A 24013-nucleotide genomic window follows, 5' to 3' on the forward strand; every position below is an offset into this window, starting at 1 on the left:
TGTTTATTTTTATTATTTTTTTAATTATTTTTTAAATTTTACCTTTAAAGTACAGTTTGACCATCATTCCCTCTTACACATTTTGGGGATATGGTTTCTCACATGTATTGTACTTCTGCCCCTAAGTTCAATGTAAGATCAAATATTCACAAGTGCCAAGTAGCTCCCAATTACTCCAGATTCACCTCACTGAAATAGAGAAAAATCTGAGCTCAAAATGGCAGGTTTTATGGGCCTGTGATGTCTGTGTCACTGGTTTTATTGTTATTTGCATGTGCCATAGTGTCCCAGATGAAAAGCACATGTCTCCGGTTTACCAAATGGTCTTTAATCTCAAAGTCAGCTTTTTATTCCACAGGCCCATAAAACGTACCTAAGGAGAAAATAAGGGCCAGGGCTGACATAAAAGTCAGCTGAACTGGAGCAGCTTTAGACTCAGCAGTTCCTGACTGTTTTGCATTGCATAGGATTGTAAAACTCCCCAAGCTGGAAGAGACACACAGATATCATTCTTTTGGATCTCTCCTTTGCAGGTGATTGGTGCACAGTGAGAGGCAGGACAAAACTCAGAACACATTCATACTAATTGTTTATTTGGAAATTAAACATGAAATATCTAGAAAACCAACAGAATAGAAGATATTGAGCTCAGCACACCCCTCATCAAAGCGATGCATACCAAGTACAGGGTAGATTCCACTGCAGCACCACACTTCATTTTAAAAGTTCTTGTCTAAAAAGCAAGGAAGGATGAGCTGTGATCCTTGGGCTGTTCTCCTGCTTCTGCATGAAATTCCTCCACAGATAGGAAAAAAAAAAAAAAGAGAGAGAGAGAGAAAAAAAGAAAAACAAAAGTTTGGGGAGGTTTCCAGCAGGGTACGCCACGGCTCCAGGAGCGTGGTGTGATTTATAGGAGCTGGTGCTCTGGCCAGGACACCGCTGTGTCTGCTTTTTCAAAAGCCCTGCTTTATTTACCTTCTGAGTATGAAGAATCTCTGCTCGTGCACTTCCGCTTAAGCTTGCTGCTTGGAGCAGAACGGCTGGTTGGCCTCTAAGTAGAGAGATTGCGAATGGTTGTGAGCTCGAGGGCAGCCTGTGGCTGCTTTGGAGATGGCTGCTCCATCTGGTAAAAGAAAGAAAGAAAAATCACGGGGCAGTACACTGTGGTTTCTGCTTTTAAGGTTTCACTACATGCAGGATTTCAGCCATATTCTCCCCATTTTAATGGCCTTATGTAACAAAAAACATTTTTCAAGTGTTCAGGCTACTTAAAGCGCTGCAATGTATCTGTGCTGTGGTTTGTCCATGCTACAAATTTTCCCTAAAATATGCTCATAAGAGGGAATGGTTTTTCTTACAATGGCTTTTGTGCTTGCTGCCTCTAGCTGTGCTCTGAGCGCCTCTCTGCAGAAAGGTCTCCGTTGCTCAAGAAGTGGCTGCTGAATGGCCAGCTTGCAATTTGGAATGCTGAGGAAACTTATGCTCAGTGCCTCAAGGTAAACTGGAGGCTGGCGGCGGCTGCTGCACAGCAAGCTGAAACACCAGCCTGGCATGGGTGGGAAGAAGGGCAGCGTGGACCTCTGTGCAACAAATCACTGTTTGTCACAGCTGAAGTCTACCCAGCTCACCAGTCACAGCCCCTTGGGTCTCAGTTGTCACTGAAACAACATACTTCTGCACAGTCTCAGCTGTACCTAGATAGCTATAAACACAAATTACGGCTGCCATAAGGCCCCCCTGCAATGCTAGCAAGGTGAAATGAGGTCTACACTGAATAAACATTACTGAAAGCTTTTCAAAGGAACAGGCTGTGGGATTTTTGACAACAGATAATCTCAATCAAATGTAGTTGCTTGTTAGGTTTTTAAAATTAATTTATTTATAGCACATTGTTTTCTGCTGCAAGTGGGAAAGCGGTACACAAAACACGAGTAGGTCAGAGAATAACAGTAGATCTGGTGGTATTGCTTCTTTGGATTGGTGCCTAAGCAGTCTAAATCACATATACACATGTTGGCATCATTGGATGTGAGATTACAGAAATGGAGAATTACATACGCCTTTTTAGTAATTAAAATTTCCTTTGTATTTGCTGTCTTTATTAGGAGTCCCTGAGCCCTTTTAATTCCCAGTGTTAGAATCCCTGCTGCCTATTTTTAATATTCTTGCAATTTAGATACATTTTTTTCCCCACAGTGCTTTAAGGACCTCATATGAATAATATCCAAATAAACACAAAACAGTGATTCATATAACTTTGGGATACTTTACATGCAGGTTGTATGAATTCAGGTCATGGAGTGCAGTGAATTTATGAGAATGCTATACTGACTTGTAAGACCAATTAAAGAAAAAGAAAAAAAAAAAAAAAAGAAAAAGAAATGAAGGGGATTTCTATAGCTGCTTTGCAAAAGAACTTTGATTCTGCTTATTTCATTTGCATTTTGCTCACCAATGGCTCCCATTTAGCTCCACTCAGCTGCCCATCCCTATGAACTAGAACTTGCCATTTGCATTTTAGCACTGCTGTAATGCAGTGACTGTGAGAATCACCCAGAAGCGGCCATTAGTTTTAAAAGAGCAGAATTCCATATTGCCAGGGAGGGCTGGGACAGCAGCATCCTGTTTGCTCTGTTGAGAACCAGAACCTGCAAGCAGTGCCCATCTCCACTGCTGAAGGGAGGAGAAGGCCATAAACAAAATGACTAATTGAAGGGGTGGGTGATGTGAATACTAAAGTTCTTGGTATTTATGTTTCTTATACCCTCTTGCTCTAAGACATCTTGCTAAACTCTGCATTGAACTGGACTTGCAGTCCTAAAGCAAGGCTGCGCTGCAATGTCATTCTCAGTGCTCTAGAGAAGGGTCTCAGTGTTTGGGGGTCTGAATACTGTACTTAAAATAACTTCTGGATTTCAAACTGGTATAGCAACTTAATCTCATAGTGTTATTGGAAGTTGGATGTCTGAATAGGCAAGAAAGGAAGAGGATCAAAAGTACTTTGCATAAATCACTATTACACATCCAACTAAGTCTCAAAAGCTGAGTCTCAATTAGATGCCATTGCTAATTAACACAAGTGGAAGAGTTTCACTGATTTTTAGTGTTTAACATTTTGCTTGGAAGGTGCTTGAACATTCTACCAGACTGACAAGAATCCTGCTAAAAAAGACCAGTAGTTGCTATAATAAACCAATCTGACATTATCTCTGGGAAAGGTCAGTGCCTGTTATCAATTATGGAGCTGTTTGTATTTGGTGCACCAAAACTGAGAAGTGTCACATGAGGCAAGGTGCGACCTGAAACCTTTTGCCCCATGGTTTTAGGAGCAGATGCACTGCTAAGTCTTAGTCTGCAATCTGCCAAATGTCAGAGTGGGCTCCATAGTTTTTATCAGCTTCAATGAATTATAGGCACTTTGTCACAAAGAATGGGACATATGTGCAAATGAAGATATAACAGCTTCATACTTCGCTCTTTCAGAAGGATATTGTCCTCCATGTTCAACTCTAAACCAGGGAAGAGTATTCCCCGGTGTACAGATTACAGGAAACATGCTGGTGTATCTGCCTCAGCAAGGAAAACAAAACTTCAACCACTGGAACAGCACGTTCAAAAGCAAAGGCACTGTTGGTTGCAACATGGATGAAAACAATGGGAATATCGAGCACATTCTCTTGAGTGTTCACAGGCACAGCGTCACCTTCCAAGCAGTTTTGCTGAGGAGGTGTCAACACTGTATATTTCCAGAAAATTTTCACTGATGGCATCTGCTACCCATCAGATCAGGCTGCCCAGGGCCCCCTCCAACTGGCCTTGAACACCTCTTGGGATGGAGCGCGCTCAGCTCTGCTAGGCAATGCACCTAAACACCTGCGCAAATACATGCCTTTGTTTGCGTACCATACAAATGCTCTGGGGTCAGGTGTGGGCTTTGAAAACAAAAGTGCTTTTCTGAACGTGACTTCTCTCAGGATTTCCTCCTCACCTGCACCATTCTGCTCTCCTGCTTAAATTCATTTAAATGACTGCTGAGACCAGCAGCCCTCTAGGGCCACCTATGCTCTGATTAAATTTAGGAGATACATTGTCACGTCTCTCCAGCACTCAAGTGTAAGTGGAAAAACAAGCACCTTATTATAGAATCATAGCACCATAGAACAATCTGGGTTGAAAAGGACCTCAAATATCTAGTTTCAACCCCCTTCCATGGATAGGGTCGCCAAACACCGTAGCAGGCTGCCCAGAGCCACATCCAGCCTTATCCAGGTATTTTCCATACAACAGCAAGCTGCTAGGCTTTGGTCACTTCCCGCTCATTAGAGCAGTGCTCAGCACAGAGCCAGCAGTGCCACCAAGACCCCGATGCCCACGTTTGTGGCTGGATCCCAACAGGAGGCTAAGGGAAGCAGAGCCCAGCTGCCCGCTCAGTGCTGCTCAAAGCACCGACAGAGCTGTCACTGCAGAAACAAGCTGTGCTGACCTAGGTCATCCGATGACTAGGCCATTAAGATGAACAGAAACAAGCCTGTTTCCTACACAAACTGCATCATCACCTGCTTATTGAGCTTCAGCAGTGGCTTCCCACGTTGTAATCAAACAGGAAAGGTCAGACCTCAGAGGAACATCTTCTGAACTGTGGTGGAGGAGGACATTCTCCTCTCCCCTGCAGCTGCAAAGCAATGGCATGTTTGCCTCCTTCTATCTTCTTTTCTCTCTTCATCTCCTGTATTTGTTTCCCAGAAAGTGAAGCAGCACATTAAGGGACTGTACTGTTCTCTTGGATGCTGTACACATCAGGCTTTCACTTCTTCAGATTTCTGTCCAAAGAATTTCCCTTATTTTCAGGTGTTTATCCCTCACTTGTCCCCATGACGTCTGACCAGACAACCCAGATGCAAACATGACCACTACAACATCTTCCCCTTCCTCAGCATGGGGGCACAAACACACATACCTTCATTCAAGCTAATTTAACAACATCAAAGCAACATATTTCACATGCATGATCCATAATCATCATTTTCTAATGTCAAAGGTTACATGAAATACCTCTTATGTTGTATCAGCCTGCTTCCTGGCATTGAGTTGTAATCTCCTAGAAGGCATAAATGTTTCAGTATTAGTACTAAGAAGCCACATGAGGGAGCATTTGGAGAATTGAAATGCTTTCCTTGCATCAGTGTAAATAAGTGAGGGAATCAAACTCAGTCCCTCTGGGATATATATAGAATTCAGACAAATCTAGATGTTATTATCAATTTCTTGACTCTTGCAGGATTCAGAGACTCCCACTGAAGACTGAACCAGACAGTTTCTTACTTTTGCCCAGGTACACTTTGCCCAGCATACCTGGAAGTGAGGCTGGATGAGTGGGTTTATGTTTCAGCTCAATGAAAACATGAGGTATTCTGCACAGATTATTTCAGGCTGACTGTGGCAGTGGTGCCAACTTACCCAGCTTATCACCAGCCCCAGCAACGGTGCTGGTAGAAGGGAGCAGCAAGGCCCAGTATCTGTATTCTTCTGACCATATAGATTGCTCAGCCAACACATTTCTAAGCAACTTTTACAGCACATGCTTTTATATGTTATGCTTGACTAAAGAAAATAAACCATAAACCCCACAGGTACATAAAATGAAAGCAATCTCAATATTTTTGTAAGCTGACTCACTTTTTTTTTTTTTTTTTTTTTTTTGTAATGTTTGAGGTTGGCAATACTGAAGCTAACCAAAACAGAAGATAAAAATATCAGCATGAACCACAATAGGAAGCAGGTATACATTTCTGCTCTTTACTGATGTCTCAGCAAAATATCAGCTTCAGCTTGGGCTGAATTAGTTGACAGAGTCATCCCTATCAAAGACCAACAGCGAGAATATCAAAAACATTTTTGCTGGTAGTGCTTAGCAGGTGTTGAGTGAATAAAAACTGAGCACTCTGCCTCCAAAAGTCAACATCTGTCGTGTCTGTTATCAATGAGAAAAACTCACGTTAAATGTCATTTTGAAATCAATAGAAAAGCCCTTCACCCTACCTTTTTCCTAATACCCGCGCCTCATTATTTACATCTAAAATTAACTGAAGAACAAGTTATGAAGGAGCTGTAGGAGAAATGAGTTGTAGCTGTGATATTACAAGCACACATCGCTCTGCACATTTGGCTAAGAAATTTGCAACTGCTTTTATTGGGCAGAAGTTCCAGCAACACCTTCTTTTTTTTTCCTGCAGATTACTTTGCATACTCCAGCTGTTGCAGAAAGGTGGAAGAAAACCTAGGCTTTTACAATGACTATGCTTCCTCAGGCTTCATTGAGAAGGTCTGGGTTGCTCTTTGCAGTACCGGTGGCGGAAGATTTTGAGCCAAACCAGCTCTAGAGGACAGCTGTCTCTGAGCCTCCAGACTGCCTGCGGGGCAGCCCTGCAAATCACAGCATGGAATTTATCTGTGTTTGTGGAAATAATCCCTGCTTTCCAAAGGATTAAATTGAACCCAGATGGCTCCTGTGAGCCAGTTTACAGATTGGTCCCTTGAACCATTCTGTTCCCACCACCAAGGGGGGAGAAAACTGTGGCACTGGACTAAGGGCAGGACCTCCATGGGTCTGCTCTGCTGCTGCTGAAACCAGAAACTGGGTGACTTACTGGTCTTGTTTGCATGAAATCATCTGACCATTCTTATTAGACCAAAGAAGGTCTGAAAGACTGGAGTTTGCCATTATCCTCATCTCTGGAGAACAATTCTTTGCAGCTCCAGTAAATAGGACTTAAAAGGTAAATGGCATTATAGTGTTAATTTCAAAGTGAATTATTCAAAAAGTGCTCCATATGTCAGCAAGCATCATTCTGTGGAACTATATTAATGTCTTCCTTAAATACAGTTCTCCCTTTCTAAAAGCTGTTTTATAGATCCAGGAAATATGTTTCGTATGAAGAAGTGCTTATTGTAAAGGATGTTTTAGCAGTTGTGTTCAATTAACGAAGAAGGCAGGATGTAGCCCTATATAAGAAACAGCATAATAGCAACAATTCCTTGGGGCATGGGAATCTTCACACTTTCAGTTACTGCACAGTTACCTGCTCATTCAAAATACCAGGTCAGCTTTGTTTCTTGTTTTGTGTTTCACATCAAAAAAGGTAATACTTCCTTTTGACAAAACTCTGTAAAGAACCGAGGAGCTAAAAAAAAAATCGTTGCTTTTCAGCAGAGATGACTGAAAGTAAATCCCTTAGGAGGGACCCCAAAGCTTCCGCCATCAGCGAAAACAAATAGAGAACTCACCATGCTGACAGCCACTGCGATTCAATAATCAAGGGGCCAGAACACAAAACTGTATTTGATTCCACTGAATCAACTATCAGCTCCCTTCAGACATTCCTCAAATTCAAGCGATAGCAAGAAGATATATGAGCAGTGGAAGACCTCCCTAGATTTCTCCATATTGACATGTTATTGGATGCTGCCAAGCAAACAGACGAACAGCAGCCTTGATTTAAGGGAGCTTGTACGTGCTTTGAAATCATGAAGCAACATGGGAGCAGCAGATCCATTTTTCTGGATTTCTCCAGTTCATTTTATAGGAACACAGCTCCTGTTCTTTTACGTTCCGACTCCAACTCATGAACTACATGGGGCTGAGGATTAAAAACAAGCACATGCAAATATTAAGAGGATTAAGAATGTCTGTGAGGTGGCTGTGCCCCTATCATCTTTTGTAAATAACGAAATAAATAACGGCTGCAGCTATTTCTATTTGTATAGCCAAATTGCTTAGGAGCTCAGCCAGGCTTGGGATCCTACAGTGAGAACAAGTGCAGATAAAGACACGGAGGTGACAGCAGGCAAGTATTACTCTCATCCCTGTTGTACAGGGGATAATTAAAGTGTGGGGAGATTACACACAACTACAGAAGACTCTCAGAATATTTTTGACCGTGCTCAGAGCTGAGCACCAGTTGCAACTGGTTCCAGTGGAAACAGCAATGGAAGTGCTAGGACAGAAAGCCACAACCGGTGCCTCTTTGGACTCATTTTTTCACATTGAGTGTGTTGTTCCCTGAGTCTAAACTGACCGCCAGGTGGAATGTCCACAACAACAGTTAATACAAGTATTCCTTCATCATTTCATTACAAGCAATGACTTCTGAGTTCCGTTCCTCTTTCCTATCAGAAAAAAAAATTGATCCCATTCAAAAAATACACTGAAGGCAATACATTTTAAATTGTGAAAAAAAAACAAACAAACCACTGGCATAGTAAATTGCATTACAAAAATTACTTGCTTGGTAAGCAACAAGAAAGAAACTCAAGTCTTTTCTTATGGATAATTAAACAAAGTGAGCTCAAAATCCAGACCCTATCTCATTGAGCGTTGCCTGTATTAAGACAAACTGGCTTGACAAGAACAGATGCCACACGTTTGCCATAGAGTTACAGTAGCATTATTGCTTCCTGACAGTGTTTTAACTGCTGTATTGTTGAAGCCTCTCTCAAAAATATTGCTCCTATTATCATTACATAGCAGCCCTCAACCTTTCATCAGGTCCAGACACTGCTGTGAAAAGTGCAGTACAGGAAACATAAAAGGTAACCACAACTCTTTCATTCTGGACCTACAAGGGGAGAAGCACCAGGAGGAGGAGAACACGGCAGCAGCCTATTCCCAGCAGCCAGAGGGAAACCTGGAGGGCAGCCCGGCAACACGCTGACAGGCTCTACTCACACACCGCACTGAGCTCCGGCAAACAGATTTCTCCAAGATTTGCAAGTTGGATGGGTTTCAGAAGATTTTCATGAAGATGGAGAAAAGCACATCGCTAACATCAGGCTGACAGACCTGCTTACTTCACCCAAATAATACTTAGCCAAGTTTTGAATTCCTGTTCTCAATTGCTATAAACGAAACAAGTTTCTTTCCTAGAGCAAAAGCAGAACAGCAAAACAATGCATTTCCCACCAGCTTTGCTCTCCAGTTTACAACATGTGTCATACACGTACACAAATCAGCTTGATGCTGCATTCACCATGGAAAAGGTGACTCCCAGTAACTACAATAAACTACTATAAAAGCTAGATAAAATTAGGCATTACTGGGCCATATGCATCAGCTGCTATGGTGTTGCTGCAAGTAGAGACAAAAATATTTACATGTTTAAGCAGTTTATGATGGACAACTAGCATGAGAACAGGTCTTGGGTTGAGACTTGAAAAGACTGCAGTGATCTCTGAAAAGCAAGGTGTGGGGTGAATGACGTTTGATGTAACCATACCTTTCTTTTCTGTAATCCACATATGCTTCTTCATATGAGTTAACTTCTCTGGAATGAACACAGTTCAAATCATCAGTACGACTATGTTTGGTACAGATGTTTGTAAATGGCTACTGTGCCCACACTGCCCACCTCATCTGCTCATGAAGGGGGAAAATAGATGACTGTCACCTATTTATGTGTGTTAACTATGTAGTTAAGCAACATATGTTGAAGTGTCTTATGCAGCAACTAAACGTGGAGATTTAGGACAGAAGTTAGGAAATTTGTTACTCAGAGGTGGTGAGGCACCAGCACAGCCTGCCCAGAGAGGCTGTGGATACCTCATCCATGGAGGCATTGGAAGCCAGGTTGGATGGGGCCCTAGGTAGCCTGATCCAGTGGGCCTCACAGCACAGGGTTGGAACTAGACGTTCCATAAGGTTTCATTCAACCCAAGCCATTCTGTGATTCCACGATTCTAATCTCAGCTAATCTGTAAAAAGACAGTCAAAAAGTTGAGGCCCAGTGGCTTTCATGTTCAGCATGGGGGGGGGACTTGCTGACACTAGGATAAAATGGCAGGTGTGGCCAGCTCCTGTACTCTCTAGTGCTATCTCGTGTGCTACTAAGCACATCAGCTCCCAGGAAACCTATTCAAGAAGAAAAATATGTTTGTTTGTTTCCTCAGCATTACTAATAGTCTCCTAGCCCAAATGTTAATACATAAGTTTAGGATCAGCTCTCCCGCCATCACTAAATGAACACTGTACAGGCCTCGTTAATCTGTGTCAAAGGCTCTATCAATTACTCCTATGGCAAACACTTTTGAATTACAAAAGAAAACAGATAAAAGAAAAGCATTAAAAAGGAAAATGTGTGCTGCAGACTTTAGTTTCCACAGCCCCTCTCTCTCCCCCTGTGAAATGAATGAGTTACTGTGTGGTCTGTTCAGCACATGGGTCAGCAGAGACACTGTTTGCTGTGGACGTTCTATGCGAAGTGGTGTGGGTGTTCATGATAGCTGCATGTGGGTGTGAACCTATGCTTTAAGTGGATTCACCAGCTATAGTATTTACAGTACCAGCACTAGCAGCAGGAGGTGAACTTCTGTTACAACAGACTGAACACCAGTTATTTCTCAGCTTCCACCATCTCTTTTTCCAATTCAAGAGCTGTTTCCAACAAACATGGCCTTGTGCTGCACAAGCGGCCTTTCCAAATGCATTATGAAGTATTCAAAGCTGTTGCTGTATCACTTCTAGATAAATATATTTCTAAGTGTAAGTCCATCATTTTTCTCCTTCATCCCTAAATCACTTCTACCTTAGCATTCCCCTTTCACATTTGATGACAAGGAATAAAAATGGCACTTTCAAAAAAAGGGAATGACTAATTTGTAAAACAGAACCATATTTTTATACTTTCTTCCCCTCACATGATGTATGTACCTCGTTCTTATCATCCCTTTCAGCTGCTATTCAGCAAACTGACTTTTACTGAACTGTGAGTACGTTGATACGTGACTCAGTACTACACTATCACAAGTCTTCCTGCAGAGAAGTTGCAACTAACTAATTAAGAAGCCAGTTCCTGTGCACATTTTACCAGTATTACTTTCCAGATATCACTCAGTGCCCGTTCCTTGCATCGTTGAGGTTCTGTGTGTCATTCCACTCTCTCCAGCCAGGGAACTATGGGTCTGACAGGAATGCAGAGCTCTCTGGAAGCTTCCCAGCAAATGAAACAACAACTCCTGGCACCAACAGGTAACTATGGATCTGGAAAAGAGATCAGTACAGTAAATCTGTCTGCGACAGAGAGGTTTGAGTCTTGTTGACACCAGAGAACAAACCTTGTCGGACACTTACATTGGAATATGCTGCTTCTATGTGAAGACTGGCTTGATCATCTATGCAATAAATCTTTCCATGGAAATGAAACGCTCATGTAGAATTAAAGCCTACCTCAGGAGAGGGAACAAAACAGGGTTTGAATGGTAGTGCAGGACCTGGAGACACCACGGAGTTTCCCTTCTGCTGGGAGCTGTGCCTGTGCTGGCTCAGGCTTACTCAGCAATGAGCCCCCCCAAATCTCCCTGTCAATCTCTTCAAGGCTCATTCCACAGCTAGCACTTTGGCATGCTTAGATTTAGAGGTACTTCTTTTTCCAGTCCACTACCCTGGGGAAACATGATAGCACTTTACCTCCTGTTTCATGCCTCGTCTAATTACTTACCTGTCATTTTGTGAATTAAAAGGAAAATCAAGATATTTAAAGAGGTACAGTTTTCCTTCAGAGGAAAGCCTGTTTTACTCTTTCAGTTCATATCCACTGCCAAGGGTTTTAGACATTTACTTATGACGATCATTTTTACAGGTTTACCTAGAAGCAATGAACATGAATCTGTAATTCATAGGAGTCGTCTTTCCTCCTGGAGGATACTGAAAAACACCACATTAAGTTTGTTTCTACACTAAATTTATCTGCTATAGTCACTGTATCTAATACGGATTTGCTGCTTTCACAGAAATGTTTGAAAAATTTTATACCTAAAGGCCTCTGGAGTCACAGTCCAAGTCTTCCACCTTTTTCATAGTCTAACCTTTCGGTGTTTTGCTATCTTTTAGCTGATCTGTTTCCTTCCAAATGTATTAACGCAGCACTCCAGTCTTACACAGTGCCATCTTTGCTGCCCTAAAAAAGAAGGTACCTCACATCAGCTTCCCTAGAGAACACAGAGTACATCCATGAGCGCCTCAGCAGGGTTCCTTAATTACATCTCACCTTTATTTTCTTAAACCAGCTGGTCACACTGTAGCCTTTGTTTTTAACCCAGGAAATTTATTTATTTATTTATTCCTCCACAGGCAAATACTTGTGAAGGTCAGTTAATGGGTAATTCCTTCTATTGTTCATTCTCCCAGCTTTTTCTCGTTATTTTGCACCTTTAGCTTTATTTGTATTTTTATTTCTGACATCTTCAGCTTATGCTTACACTGGAATTCCTGGTTGATGTCCAAGTTATGAAATGTGACCTGTTTTTACCTGTCCCAGCTCCCTGTTTCTTCTCACCCCGATTCTTCCCTTTGTGTTTTCCAAAGACACTCAACATCCAACAGCAACACGATAGTCCAAACCCTTCCCACATCTGCTATTTCAGAGATTCAAGTTTCACATCCATGATAAAAATCTTCAAAGAGAGATTAACCCCTCATAAGAAAGGCTGGAGAACAGGCTGGGCCTAGTCTTTGATCCCTCCCTCCTTCACCATGATGTAATCTTTAAAGTGATGCTAAACTTATATGAGGAATTAAAAATGAGAGAAGGATCATTTTTTGTGTGCGCTGGTTGAATGTACTGCTGAATAAAGAATAGACATATGGTGCATATTCCATTAAAATCAAAATCACAAGAGGTTTTCTCAGTCATCTTCATAAAAGCTTACCCAAAGTTTCCTCAAGGTGAAAGAAAACTTCCTCTTCTTTTAAACATAAAGAGCTCAACAAGACCGGTATTATACCTGAAGAATGAAAGAGTTCTCAAAGTGCGTTCCAGGCACAGTGAATACCTAGTTCTATTCAACATACATCAGAAACAAGAATAAGTAATGCCTCAAGATAGTCAGAAAAGTTGTTGGCTTTCTCAGTGTTTTTACCACGCAGCATTACTAGAAGTATTCACATCAGACCGAGTTAGAGAGGCCCCAGAACTTCAGATGTATTGCTACAGTGAAAGACAATCCAAAATCAGAGTTTGGTTTGTCATCAGGCCAACCCCAAGTGAGTGGAATCATTTTAATGCTTTGATGGCTTCCCCTAACATCATATGATCCATAGGAACTTCTGCAGAGTAAATCACACAGGAAGAAGAGTAAATGATTGTGCTAATTAAGAGGGACAGGGACACTGAATTGTATTGGCTGTGTTGTACATCGTGGAGCTGTGCACAGCCCCTAACTCACCCACGGCTACCAATAGGTGGCAGAATGTTAAAAAAGAAAATAAAATTAAAAAACCCCCAAAACAATAACAAACCTTCACCTTTCAGCAGAGATTCAAACACAAGCACAGTTGCCTGGACTCTCACACATCTGCATGGAATTAGATGCAAAGAGGAAAATATTTGTGAAGGTGATGGATTACTTGCTAGGATTTCCCATATTTTTTAATAATTTCAGCAATTTCCCCAGAGCGTGTGAAAACCCACAGTGCAAATTACTTGATCCTTGTCACTGTTTGTATAATAAGCCATAAATGTTTCTGACCTATTGGAGGATTTAGTTCACTCTGGGCTCTGAGGACCGTGCTCCCAGGCAACAAAACTGTTTCGCACTACCAGAGGTGAACAAAGCCTGTAAACTGCTGGCTGATAGCTAAAGAGAACTGCTCAAGGTGGGACAATCAGACAGCCAGTGGATTTCACATTTATAATGTATCTGTTTCCCAAAAAGTAATTAGTCACCTCATTCTTCCCTTCATTAGTGTCAAAGAAATTTACTGAAGCCTGTATGTCGGTATTAGATTTGCACAAAAGAAGCAGAGCCAGATGTGCTAGAGAGACTAGTCTGAGATGCCTGTTTTCAGGTAAAAATGGAAATGCAACATTTTTAACAGATAATTGCATGCATGAAAGTTCTTTGTGCAACTTCCAGCCTCATCCCAGCCCAGTCACATAGATCAATTTCTTAAGATACAGAGATTGGAGTAGAGAGTTTATCACTCAAAGCATCATCTTGAGAAGCAGAAAATATTTACACTCACAAATGTATCTTTGGGGGTTTGTTTGTCTGCTTTCTTTATTATTCTCTACTTCTCTCTTTTTTCCTCTTCCCCTCCCGACCCCCCAAAGAAATGATAATTCTGAATTATACTTAAATTTCCAATACTTCCTGTTTTTGGGTAGAAATCAACTCTACGTATGCCTCAGCCAAGGGAAATCTCACTATAGATCCATAATCTTACACTGGAATGAGGGTTGTTCTGGACAAAGCACTTAATAGCTTCTGTACATAGCATCCAGGATATGAATGAGGTTTTATATTCACTCAGAGGTAATTTGGGCAACTTCACACTAAGCCGTTTTGGACTAAACAGATCTTCCCTATAGGAGAGAGTGTGGACTCCAGTATTCCAAACATCTGCAAAGTGCATATCCAGTCGTGTCTGTGGAAAACTTAACACTCAGAAACCAATTCCTTCATCATGGGCCTCTGCTTATGTAGCAACTCAGGGAACTTTTACCATGGTAGTATTTTCTTACAACCATTATGAATTAGCTATGAAATGGAGAAACGTGATGCACCAGCTGGCTGAGAGGAAGAAAAGAAGAATTTTAATATTAAAGAATTTGAAATATTATTTTGTTTCAATCCCCAAATGGTGACAGAACCCTCCGGTTGGCTAACTCCTTCTACACCCAAAGCCGTTTCCACTTCCTATCTTACTGGTCAGCAGCTGACCTCGGAGATGTGGCAGCTGTTAAGGGAACAATGTTTTCAGTACTGCTCTTAAAGTTGCTTTTTAAATATTATTTAACATAAAGAGAGTCTTCTTGCCAGGACTGTTTTTCTAAACTCTTGCTGCTCTATTACTCATACGAAAAAGAAAATAAATAGGATAATCTATAACATCACCACGTCTATGATGAAATTATGCCAGAAGATTTTTCCCCGCCTGGCTTCATGTTCATTCTAAGACTCAAAGCCAAGTAAATGTCAGGCGGTTAGGACTAAATAATCCCTTAGGAGCAGAGGGGATGAAAGACGTGCAAACAGCATCCAAAAGTCTCCAGCGATCATGGCAAGAAGAAAACTAAGAAGGAGAGCACTCTTCAGCTCCAAAAATCTCATAAGCCCAGGCATAGAGACACCGTGATTTTGAATCTGAACAGAACCACTGCACACAGCATAACACTGCACACAGCATACCACTCCTTTACCTTCCCTCTCTTAACAAAGCACTGGGCTTTTTCTGTGAGAAACCCCCTGGCTGCAGCACCCCAGCTCTGGCACAACCTGGGAAATGAACAGGGCTTAATAGTTCTGAGCCAAAATTTGGTGGTGGCCTCTGTCATCCCCTGCACCCAGGTCCCCTCCTTCCTCTAGGCTGGTTCTGGCTGCTTGGGATACCCAGAAACCTTTCACCAACAGTGTGGGATGGGAGGTAAACATCTGGGGGTGGCTGACATTGGCACAGGTGGTGCTCACCGAAATGCAGGTGGAGGAAACACGATACCAGCCAGGTGCCAACATTCTTGGCTCTTACAATTTCTCCTCAAGCCAGTGGGATAAGGTAACAGTAATTTGTGAATGGACATATCAGTTTTGCCCTAAGACCTATAGCTTTTTCAACTCTACAGTTTCCCAAGATATTCAGAGCTTTTTTGGCTACTTTTCATTTCTTTGGATACACTCAACTGTTTAAACCAATTCAACATACTGGGGCATCGGGCATTTCTTTTTCATTATTGTCTGAACAGGATGGTGTCAGGTGGGGGAAAATAGCATCTGCAACCTGCTGCCTTAGCGATAGCCATATTCCTGGGCAGAGACTGAAGCAAAATGCAAACATACAACATGGCTCTGACCAGAATGAAAGATGAAGGGTGCCGTGGTGCAGCTGCTAACAGCTCTCCCTCCACACATTCACAATATTACATTTCTGGACTGTCTTTTTGACAAATCTTTAAATGCACTTCAATTCACAAGGCAGATTTTTAGCAGCATTAATAGGAAGCGCATGATCTGTGCATGATCATTTCAGAGAATAAGGTTAAGGCTGCCACAAATGACAACAAGAGGCTAGAAAGAGCTAAATAGGTATGCTGGATAAAACAACATCGTACCTTGGGGAAGGACATTAATATACTGTTTGTGACTTTTTTTCCTTTGAGTTTCAAAAGTTCTACCCCCCAGCTCCTGATGTTCTCATCTAATTTCCAAGTCATGCTCCTCAGGCCTTAGCATCCTTTTGCAAATGTCAGCGTCAGATCTGTCTGCAGAGAAGAAATCCACTGAAACTCTTTTTACCTGCATGCACATTAGCTTCCTATTTCTTCCTGGGAACTTGAAGGCAATATTAAGCATTTTGCTAGTATCACTGAGGTATGGACTTCACCTGCTGTAGAAAAAGTTACTTTGAAGGACCTATAGAACCAAATGTCTGAATATACATGTTCCTTATAGCACCAAATCTTCATTTTATACCTTTTCAGAGGGCTTGATACAAATCCCCAAGGTAATGCTAGGACTGAAGGCAGGAGCACTTAGCATTTATATTTAAAACAGGATTTTAGAGTGTTCCTTACAGTCACCGCCATTAAGTGTGGCATTTGGCACATGCAGCCTCTTGTCTGTACAAAAATGTCTGAGGTTCTTATCCCTTTAACTGAAATTACTGTGCCAGGAGCATCTTCTATCTCACATGTAGCTGGTATATATGATAAGATACTTTTGATGTGGCAAGCAGATAGTTGCTAGTTACTGTAGCCTAATCACAACAATAAGCACGAAGGTCTGCTCCCTATGTACTTTCTCCTATACTACTCAAAAGCAATGAGTGGTAGCAGGCGTTTTTACTTCTCAGTTTCTGTGACTATTTCTGCAAGCTTACACAAAAGCATCCTAGTTTAATAATAAAAGTAAACATTTTGGGAATCTGTTTCAGCAAGTCTCTATGAAACAAAGAAGTATAAACAAATGTTACCTCACTTTATAACTGACCAACAAAAAGACAGTGCCTGCAATGTCTCCTTCTCTTCTGGCTACTGAGAATCTGAATTAGGATTTTTCTGCTTTGCAACGTGGGGCTCTTTTCTCATTGTTCTTCACTTTCATTTGACTTACCACTGAATATTTAAACCTTGGGTGAAGAACAAATTAAAATAATCTAGAATTAAGCACACTGCCCTTGAATGCAGCCTGTCTGAACTGGACAAATAAATAGTTATAGGTGTTTTTTCTTTCTTTTCTTGTCCCCCTCTTTCTCACCTGGCTGTGCTGGTGTGATGGCCACCCAAAGAGAAGGATTTCCCATGTGCACAATGCATTTGGGTTTCTCTTCCATCCACAGGTCAGCGGACTGAAAGGTAAGAGTAAGACATGGCAACCCAGACAAAGAGGCTTTGATATGTTCTTACCTGACACTTCTGGGAATGACGAATAGCAGCGTATCTATGGGAGCAAGAGGAAAACCCAAACCGAGACAGCAGCAAACTTTTCCAAAAAGAGAAAAGAAAATGAAACAAACCACAACGTAAACTGGAATGCTTAAGTCGTAACATTCAAACCAAAACTGTTTATGTTTAGGACTTGAGAAAATTAGTCAAGTTGTTTTTGAGCTGACGGTTTAATCTGCCATCAGCCCTAAAACTACATAAACAGGGAAGCGATTAAATAACATGCTTTCATTGCGTATAAATTTCCTTTCTACACAATTACAACCTCTGATACAGAGTTGTTTAGCAGGTATCATTTATTATTTATATTATGTTAACTGCTTGTTGGCTCACTTCAACAGCACCAAGCCTTTGCCGTGCAGAGCACTGAGCAAATTTATATAAATGACACTTCCTGGAGCTACATGTGGCAGAGGCCATCAGTCACAGCACACACATGGAAGGGAAATTACAGCCCCACGGAGAGCACAGGGGTTGGTCATTGATTTCAATAAAAGCAGAATTTCGCTCACATATTTTAGGACACACAAAATTAGTTGAGCTGTTTCCCTCAGGTCAGGTAAAAGGAATCTTTCAAAGTGTGGCATTGAGCGTTTCATTTTCATTCCTTGAGTGGAGTTCAGTGAAGCACGGATCCGATTAAACCTTTAGTTTTATATATTCCCCATTTACTGCACAAACCCTGAAATTACCCATGTAGGACAAGCAGATTTTCTACTCAGAAGACGACTCCCTCATAGCTGTAGGACACGAAGAACGCTTTATGCGTTCACCCTAATTCTACATGTACAAACAAATATATACATAACATAGCTCATGAAAGGAACAAATTATTTCTGATGATGAATATATTTATTCTTCATTTGATGGTTGCTAATGAATATATTCATGTTGCACCTTTGGGATAGCTTTGAAATTCCAACCATTTCTTAATTGCATGAAATGTAACTGTGTCACAAGCTATACGCTCCTCAGCAGCCCAGCAAACAAGCCTGATACCAGATGAGAGCAATAAATCATTTTTCTAACATCCAAATATTATCTATTTTTGCTATTGTGCCCCCTTTCAATCCTCGCAGCTTTATTTCACTACCTCTCAATTTGGAAAAAATAAAATAAAAATAAAATAAAATAAAATAAAATAAAATAAAATAAAATAAAATAAGTCAGCTGATAGGGTAGTGTAGGATTACCTCTGTTCTGCTGAGCTGCAGCATGTAGAAGATGGACAGCACGTACACTCTGCACTGCTTGTATGAAACTGCTGGTGCGACCTCAGCCTGTGTTCTTGGTGCCATGGAGGCTTACAGGGGCAGAGAGCTGAGGTTCAGACTCCTTCCAGGGGATGCTACCAGTCAATTAGGCCTGTGGCAGAAGGATCTTAGCGTGTCATTCTGAGTCACAAAGTACAAAGTGTTATGAGTAGGAGTCACTAACGATGCAGCTGGCTCAGTACGTTTTTCATCCAGTGCTATGAGATGAATAAGCTTGACAGAAGGGATATGGCCAAAGTTCCGCATCTAGAGATCATGAAAGTTCAGTCTGGGATTCACCTGTGACTGTCATAGGGAAAAAAAAAAAAAGAAGTGTTACAATATGAATATTTCATTATGAAAGTGAGAAAATGCTTTCCCCTCAAGCATATTTCGTTGGTTAGCACTTTTCATCTCTAGCCTTCACAGCAAAATCCCAGGCTGAATTTCATGCTCCCTGAAATATGTGGAAGGAATTCCCCTCTGCTCACCATAAACGCACTTTCTGTGGTGTAGCATGGAAGGAAAGACAGGGGAAAAAAAAATCAAAGATAATTAGAAGAGGAGAAAAATGAATAAAATATTACTAAGAAAAAGTCCTGCTGTGGTGCATCAGGGAAATCAAGGAGCAAATCAGTACCTCAAAGACCTCTTCCAGCCTAGATTTTTTTTCTTATGTGGCATAGCTAATCTGCTGGTTACTGGATGCATAAGTAAATGACTTTTGGTACAAAATGTAAATATAAAAATAATATTTATCTATTCCAACATTCATACCTGAAGACTTCAAGTTGCCGTATCACATTTTCTCTCGATCTTCCACCTTCACAAAGAGAAGACAGCAGCCATTCAGGAGATGAATAAATAGCACAGTGTAATTGTAGAAACGTTTGCACACTGTTGACAGCAGATTGACTGAAGAAGGTATTTGGCCAGTTGTATCTTTTCTTTTAACACACAAATATCTGGTCTTTGTGAGCATTAATAATACATGTGTCCCAGAACAGTTAAAATTCTGCATGCTAGGCTGTGTAAAGGGAATTTCTTGAATGGACCAGACTTAAATCTACTGCATAATTTATTCTTCAAGACAGTCTTGGCACCTTTGCTTTAAGCACTGAAGCGCACATCAGTTTGCTCATTTTATGTCTGAACTGTGAATTGCTCATATATTTTTTTTTTCCCCAGACACGAGCTTTTTCAATGATCATAAGCCAAACATTTTTTTTGAAGTTTCATTTGACTTATATGTAGACCTCAGCTTAGAAAAGTCTTTGTTCATGTTAGGAACATAAAGTAGCTTTACTGGTTGGGAAGGACAAAATCCCGAAAGGATCTTCTAACTAGTTGAAATGAAAAGGTTTTTTTTTCTTTTAACTAGAAGAAACAAACACTCTGAATTATATATTGAAGTACACAGGTAACATAAAGATCTTATATATATATATATATACATATATTAATATTCAACATTGGGATTTGCTTTATTTTTTTAGCTAAATCTCTGTTCAGTTCTCAACACTAAATGTTAAAAATCACTAATATGAAACAGAGTAAAATAAAATAAACAGGATCAAGGTAAGGAGGAACAATAACAATCATGCACTTCAGTTACAATATCCATCAGTGCTTAGGGCAGAAATTCTGGGAGGAGAAACATCACTGTGGGGAAGAGTGGTTGAAGTGCAGTCTTGCTGCTTGTACCCCACAGCACTGAAGGAGAAGGAAGGGCTCAAGATGCTCCGAAACAGGGCTGGACCCAGCTTTGCTCCCCTGCCTCCCTTCAGCAGCTGTCTGTGCTCTGTCTCTGCCCCAAACTCTAGGGATACTGGTAAAGGGACTCAGGTGGCAGTGAGAACAAAGAAAATGATTTTAAAAAATACAAATGAGGTCAACTATTACGTTAAAATTTTTAAAGAGAAGAAAAAAAAAAAGAATCGAGAAAGGTGTGGCTTCTTTGGGAAACGTCCTTATTTAGCTTTCTATATGCATTGTGCATGGGAGAAATGGGAACTCAGAGCTCTTCGTCTTCTAATTTGCAGATGATTATAAGGCTACGGGGAGCTGTCAATTGTTGGAACATCCCTAGTATAATTACATCAACCTCATCTGGTGAAACCTGAGTGTAAATTACTTCTTCACTTAATAAGAAGATTTAATTGAAGCTGTTCTCAGTCACTGTGTGACAGATTTCTTGGGGAGGGTTTGATATTAGATATATTTTAATGGTGCTTGAGTTTTGAAAGAATGAATTGAAAAGGAATTTTATATCTTGGTGATTTTTAAGAATGAACTTCAAAGAAAGCAGGAAAAATAACCATTCTTGTTCTCATTGCCTGCTATAAATGGCTGCAGTCTTTAGCCATGGTAAATGAGTGCAGGCACACAGCTTTATGAATTAAGGTATCAGCCAGCCAATTAGCTGTAGAAATAACATCCTTCCCCTCAGGATGGATTCATCTCTTCCCAGTTATAGCAGCTCAAATGTCAAATACGTAGTAAATGTTGTGAATGAGAAAGAATCAACACCTTCTTTGCCTTATTTTAAACAAAAGCATTTTTCTTTTTGAGTAATTATGTTGCTTGATCACTCAGTGCAATTTCCTGCCTACTCCGACATTGGTAGAGTTGAGAACAGAGTACTCCCCAATACAGTTAGGAAATATTTTAATGATTGGAAGTTAATTTTTGTCCTATCTCTAGTTACATGTGAGAAGAGGTCCATCCACTCCTCACTACAACCCTCGTTCAGGTCTCAAGTTGCATCAGGGGAGATTGAGGTTGGATATTAGGAACAAGACTTGAGATGAGAAGTCATTCCTCTTATTAAACTGACTGATAAATAGATAAGCTGTTGATCACAAAAGCCTTTCCTCATCTCAAGGAATACTTCTAAATCATTTTTCTTTTTCCTGTGTGTTGTCAGCTGGTCCAGTAAAATATATGACCACACACTGCAAGACCTGGCCTCCCTCATATCTTTGGAACATCAAAGCTAAACCATTAGCACTGTTTTAAAAATTAAATTCCAAAAATCTGTTAATTACTTCACCAAGTTCCGTTGCTGTGAAAAGAGACTTTTGCTGATCAGGGAAAAACTGTTTCATTGAAAAGACTGGTATCGTTATCTTGAAATTCTTACTGAAAAAAGACTGGATAATTTCAAGCCCTCTAATTTGAAAATAGCTTTTTGAAAAAAAATATCGATGTGATGGTAAGCTATAACTGGAATCTCACGCTAGACATATCTAGGCTAGAAATAAGATGCAAATGCTTAACAGTAAGAGTAATTAACCATGGGAGTAAGCAGTACTAAGATGAATACAGGATGTTTCCTAAGAGGTATCTTTTAGTGTTGCCATATTTATGGAACTGGAAGCGGGAATTAATTCAGGGAAATGCATCCATTAGATGCCACAGATGAGTCAGCAACATCTCAGGGACTGCAGCATCAATCTTTCCATGAAACTACCGTGTAACACTTTGTCTATTACATGCAGATTGTTGACCACAGACATTAATATCTACCTCGCTCTGTACTGTAAAATGTCCCTACGACTAGGCTGATAACGACTTAAGAAATTCAGCTGAAGTCTGAATCATGACACCTTTGCAATCACATTTCCTAGCTAGGTTTGCTTACAAAAAATAGGTTCCTGTCAAGACTGTTAGCATCAGATGATGATTACATTAACAAGTCTCTCTTATTTAAGAAAAGTTTTCTGTTGCTTCTCCCAGGGTGAGGCGTAATAACACAGCATACAAACAAAGGAGAATGATGACAAAGATACAGCCTACCCCTCCCCCCTATTATACTGTCAAAAGCGTAGGCCAAAAGTTTGTGCCTGCTGCTGTTTCGTGTCTTTTCTGGAGACCATATTTACCCCTCTTGGGACAGAGGTGCATCCCAAGCACAGCAACATGGAAAGGAGTTTTCCCAACAGAGTTGGAATCTGCTGCCCATGCGACAATGCCATTATTTCCCCCCTGTGCTCTCACTGTCAATCCAGCATATTTTCAGGACACCCATGAAAGGCCAGCCGTGAATCTTTCCTGACCTGCAGTGGCAGCTAACAGGCTCCTCAAAACAACAAATACACGTGGTATGGCAGATATGACTACCAGGAGCTGAACTCAGTAAGCTGAAACTTTCAGAAACACACACTGACTTCTACCTGGTCATCCATGTTGCCATTGCTGGAGGTTTCTGTGATGTATCATGTTGTCGCTCTTGCTGGAAATAAATCACAGCAAATTTTAAATTAGAGATGTTCAACAAATGAGATAATGAATTAGCCTGCTAGTCTCAATCTGCAAGTACCCAGATTCTTCTAATGGTCATTTACATATCAAGTAACATCTTCCTGTCTTCACCTCAGACACTTGGCTGAGCTTGAAGACATGATTGGTAGCAAAATATTGGTGGTAGCTGGATTGGATGGATGGACTGAATATTCTTGGAGGTCTTTTCCAACCTTGGTGATTCTATGATTCTACTATACTGTAAACTGAGACTAAGATGCTTTATTCAAATCTAAGCTACCAGTAAGACAAATCTTAAACATAAATGACATAACACAGATTGTGTCCTCTTTTCCATGTATCCAGTTTCAAGGCCCTTGGCTTGCCTCTGGAGGCATGAAAATGTAATGTAATGTGGGCTGGTATTCTTAAGCCTGAATTTTTAAGTTCAGCTGAGTCAGGAGCTGCCCAGCCATTTACTGAGAAGGGAAACCATCAGGCATATATCGTTTTCCTGGTCACTTGCATGGAAGTCTGCAAAGCAAGGCTTCATTTTATGGACCTGAATGAGAAATGATAGAGCCACCACTCTAATATAACGATTCTACATAAGAGTCATTCAGATACAAAAAGTGTCAAATTGAGGCAGTACGTTCAAATTCTGTTTACTGCACAGAAATTATTTTGACAAAAGAAATGTACACTCAATATATTCAGCTGTATCAACAATGTTGTTAATTTGGGAATAAAATGACTTTCAGACTTCAGTAATAATACTGATGCTTCCTCTTTGTCTTGTAATCAGACATGTGAGTTCTAACTGCAGCAGTGTATGCAACTAAACAAGATTAGGTTTGTCATCTCTGATATTATTGATGAACATCCAAGTTCCCCCTAAGCATGACACTTGTAACTTTTACTCACATTATTTCATTACCTGTAATGGAGGATAATTGGAAACAGGAACAAATGGTAGATTTTGATTCTTTTTTTTCTGAAACAGTCTTTATCATGACAGCCACTTTATTTTAACATCATCTTTTAACATGAAATCATTGAGCTAAACATTACTGAAAAGTGCCTTGTGAA

The 24013-nt window shown here is 40.6% G+C and overlaps 1 long non-coding RNA gene across 4 annotated transcripts in view; it reads right to left on the reverse strand.

Annotated features, from left to right (window-relative positions):
• Positions 1 to 576: 576 nt before the first annotated feature.
• The window catches only part of LOC107314327, a 29578-nt gene continuing 6141 nt past the window's right edge, over positions 577 to 24013 (reverse strand). For 3 of the 4 annotated variants that reach the window (XR_004307532.1, XR_004307533.1, XR_004307530.1), the window contains 11 exons: positions 22858 to 22916; positions 19460 to 19505; positions 18623 to 18988; positions 13295 to 17332; positions 12700 to 12774; positions 10860 to 11948; positions 9273 to 9320; positions 5053 to 5098; positions 4557 to 4726; positions 976 to 1123; positions 577 to 796 (listed from right to left, as the gene is read on the reverse strand). This is a non-coding gene — a long non-coding RNA (uncharacterized LOC107314327). The remainder of the gene's footprint in view (positions 797 to 975; positions 1124 to 4556; positions 4727 to 5052; positions 5099 to 9272; positions 9321 to 10859; positions 11949 to 12699; positions 12775 to 13294; positions 17333 to 18622; positions 18989 to 19459; positions 19506 to 22857; positions 22917 to 24013) is intronic. The other variant, XR_004307531.1, reaches the window with a different exon arrangement.

The sequence above is a fragment of the Coturnix japonica genome, chromosome 5 (genome assembly GCF_001577835.2).
Source record: "Coturnix japonica isolate 7356 chromosome 5, Coturnix japonica 2.1, whole genome shotgun sequence".
NCBI classification, from domain to species: domain Eukaryota; kingdom Metazoa; phylum Chordata; class Aves; order Galliformes; family Phasianidae; genus Coturnix; species Coturnix japonica.